The sequence below is a fragment of the Cynoglossus semilaevis genome, chromosome 9 (assembly GCF_000523025.1).
Source record: "Cynoglossus semilaevis isolate Cse_v1.0 chromosome 9, Cse_v1.0, whole genome shotgun sequence".
Classification (NCBI taxonomy): domain Eukaryota; kingdom Metazoa; phylum Chordata; class Actinopteri; order Pleuronectiformes; family Cynoglossidae; genus Cynoglossus; species Cynoglossus semilaevis.
In genome coordinates, this window is record NC_024315.1 from 5,576,758 (window position 1) to 5,580,809 (window position 4,052).

Genomic DNA, 4,052 nt, shown 5'->3' on the forward strand with positions numbered 1-4,052 from the left:
ACGGCCTTTGGTCTGATCTCATTTTGGGGCTTTTCAGAATTTTTATCCACGGTGGCAGTGACTCGCTGCACGTCAGCCCAGGGATTACAGCGACACCATCACACTGTAGTAGGAGGGTGCACTGAGAAGAGCAGAAGAGAGAGAGAGAGAGAGAGAGAGAGAGAGAGAGAGAGAGACAGGAACCAAACCAGGGATTACAGCGACACCATCACACTGTGAAGGCTGACTGACCTGTGTTGACCTGCGTTGACCTGTGTTGACCTGTGTTGACCTGTGTTTACACCTGACAGAACTTTTAATAAATATTACACACTAAATATATAACCAATATCTAAGGCTGACTGACCTGTGTTGACCTGCGTTGACCTGTGTTGACCTGTGTTGACCTGTGTTTACACCTGACAGAACTTTTAATAAATATTACACACTAAATATATAACCAATATCTTTACACACCAGCGTCTGTGTGAACAAGTTCAAGTTCAAACACAGACGTATCATTTGACCCAGTCTGGTAGTTGTGCTGTACACCTCCTGCTACTATTAGCATGCTAGTGCTACATCATGAACATAGTCGCTAATTTATAGCTGGTTCAGATGTGTCTGTTGACAATTACCAACCATATCAATATAAATGAATATTTTTTGTATCAACATGAATCACTACAGTTTCAGTTACATAGTGAAGTGGTTATTTGACCTGCTAACACATCTGCCTTACACGCAGAAAGTCCTGGGTTCGAACCCCAGAGGAACCTCACCCTCTAAGGAGTGACAAAGTTCTAATCTTTTTTTTCCCCCAGATGGATTCCTTTGTCTGTCCACACAACTGTTTCACTGGTAAATGTTTCCATGCTGCTGTAGAATCTTGAGGTTTTCTGAGCTGAATCTCTACTGCAGGGCTCAACTTAAACACAGGTCGACTTCCAGGAACTTTCAAGGCAATTCCAAGGACTAATTTAAATGTATCAAGAAAGGAACTGCCTGAAGCCTCTGCTTACGTCTGAACCTGCTGTGAAGTTCTGCTGAAGCTGAGCTGAACCTCTACTGCAGGGCTCAACTTAAACACAGGTCGACTTCCAGGAACTTTCAAGGCAATTCCAAGGACTAATTTAAATGTATCAAGAAAGGAACTGCCTGAAGCCTCTGCTTACGTCTGAACTTGCTGTGAAGTTCTGCTGAACTTAAAGCCGTACTTTGTCAAACAGACGACGTAAGAAAATAAACCACAGAGGAGACAGAAATCAAACGTCCTTCCTAATTCCCTGTTGTCAGTTGGTGTCTGTCTCCTGGTCCGGTCGATTCCGTCCTCTGAACGTTGTCGGAAGAAGAAGTGTTGAGAGCAGCGGCAGCTGGGGAGAACATTCAGTCAGAGAGACACAGCTGTATCCTACAGTCCAACAGTGTCACCCAGCCAAGCAGCCAGGTGGTTCACCCCCCCCCGTCCCCCGTCCCCCGTCACCCACGGAGCTCAGCCTCCAGTTCACTGAGGACGAGTCGGTGACACTTTTATCAGTTTGGTACAAAAAAAACCCCATCAACCAAACTGTAACTGTTGCTATTTTAATTTCCATATTGACATAACATTTCTTTTCATTTTGTTGTCAGGTGCTAAATGGGAAGGGGGATGAGTTTCTATGCCAGCGGCGGGAGGACGCACTCATGCAGTCAGCCAGCCAGGGTCCCTGCAAGACACTTGTTTTTGTCCCTCTTGTTTTCTCTCCTCGCCTGCCATCCCCTCCGCCCCCTCCGCCCCCTCCCCTCTCCTCCCGTCTCCTCTGTGCTCTCTCTATCAGCGGAGGAGATAAGGCAGGGCCCTGTGCCTGGTATTAAACCTTATCTCTCCAGCTGGGCTCTAAGGCCTGCTGGATTTGGTTGCACAGACGCTGCAGTTCAACTCAAACACGCCTCGTTTTAATGACCTTTCCATTAGCATCGCTTGTCACCAGCAGGCTTGATGTGGTTAAAATAATTCCGTTGAATTTCTGGCCTCCATCCCGCACAGACCTGGTGGTGTTACAGAGTCTACAAATATAGACGTCTCATTAAAGTTTTATATTCACATTTTAATGGAGTTAGATGAGTTTTTCCTACTGTGTTGACACAGTATACCTACGGAAAAAAAAGCCAATCTTCCCTTTGTCACATTTCCTTCTGGTGCTGTTGTCCCTCTCTGTACGGCAGATGCCGGGTAGGGAGCAGGAGGAGGAAAGAATGAGGAGCAGGAGACAGGATAGAACAGGAGGACAGAGTGGAGAGAGAGAGGAGAGAGAGGAGAGGAGATGGGAGCAGACACCTACACACAGAGGAGGAAGCACGGGAAGGAATGGGTTAAGGTGAAAACAATAACAAGGGGAGCGGGGAGCGTGCGTCTGTGTGCGGCTCCCTGGAAGTGTCAGGCTCTCTGTTCATTGACAGTGTCGTGCACCCGCCGCCCTGAGAGCGCCGGCAGCCTCACAAAGACAGACAGCTTGAATTAATCCCACGAGGGGAGTGCGTGACAGTTTGGCAGAGCGGAGAATTGAAAGGGAGGAGGATGCAGAGAATGGGGAAGGAGCGAGCATTTGTCAAATCATAATTAAATGATGAATCACTATTCCGTTATTAACGATATGCCCACCCCAACCTCCCCTCCTCTCTCACACACACACACACACACATACACAGATACATACACACACACAAGGAGGAAGCAGAGAAATGAACGGCCACCGGCGTTGGAGCCACAGAGATATGGAGTCAACACATTTATTTTCACTGTGTCTCTATTTTTAGTCTTGTTCTTGTTCTTAGCGTACGTTAGCTTCAATGTTCTTAGCGTACGTTAGCTTCAATGCACCATGTTTTTCATGAATACATTCCATTAATAGAACTAGTCAAATATATTAAGAATGTATTTAAAATAATTTGATGAGAAAGTTCCTCCTCGGTGTCAGATGTTGTCAGATGTCAGATGGCTGGTCATTGGTTCACTGCTCCGGTCTCTGGTTTCCTCCACCAATGGAGAAGAGTCTAAATATGGACCACAGGTGTGAATGTGAGTGTGAAAGGTCGATTGACTCCTACAGCAGGGGTGTGGAACGTATGACCTAATCAGCTGTGAAGTGGGCCGGACCGCTACATTCATAACGCAATTACCTTAAATCACAATAAGGGCATTTTTGTTTTCCTGCAAATAAGTACAAGTATATTAGACCGTTTTCATATTTGATGAGTTATACTTTGACAAAACAAATTTTTTCAAAATTCATCAAGCGGGCCAGATTAACCCCCCCAGTGGGCCATATAAAATTCATCAAGCGGGCCAGATTAAACCCCCCCAGTGGGCCATTTTTTGACCCACGGGCCATATGTTTGACACCAATGCTCTAGACTATATGTGTGCCCAGGGTGTACCCCACCCTTGCCTGCTGGGTTTAGCTCCAGTGCCGCTGTGACCCTGCAAAGGATTACTTTTTAAAAAAAATATATTTTATATTTTCAGATCGTTTCCAGCTCTATGGTTTGACACCAAACACGATGTTATTTTTGGCTAAACCAAAAGCTTTCTTTGGACGCAGATATAAATAGAGCCTATAATGTATACAAAGAACGTGTCACTGGAGCTGATGCCTTTATGACAATCCGTCACTTTTTATCTGAACAGATGTGAGAACCCGACTCCGATCTGAACGTTCTGTGTTCTGCTGGATATACGTGGACGTCCAGGATTCAGACAGAGGTTTCTTCAGACAGACGCTATAAAAAAAAATCCATTGAACGGTCAGTAGTAAACCAGGTCCCATGGTGCACCTGTGCTGTGAGGTTTTGCAGTAACTGCCACAGATTATACAGGAGATGGTCACACACCAGGAAATGACATGAAGGGCGAGGAAGACACCCTGTTACAGGAGAGAGGAGTTTCACTGGAGGACAGGGAAAGATGGGCTGCGATTGGCTGTAATTGACAACCTGTCAACCAGGAGGACGTGATGGTTTAGGACTAGTTTAGTGCTGAAACATTCAGTCATCGTGACTTGAGGACTTCACTGCTTTACTGTCCTCCAGTCACA

General features: G+C 45.9%; 1 long non-coding RNA gene across 1 annotated transcript in view; it reads right to left on the reverse strand.

Annotated features, from left to right (window-relative positions):
* Positions 1-2,700: 2,700 nt before the first annotated feature.
* Positions 2,701-4,052, reverse strand: part of LOC112487490 (uncharacterized) — an 11,372-nt gene continuing 10,020 nt past the window's right edge. The window contains exon 3 of the long non-coding RNA XR_003050618.1: positions 2,701-3,012. This is a non-coding gene — a long non-coding RNA (uncharacterized LOC112487490). The remainder of the gene's footprint in view (positions 3,013-4,052) is intronic.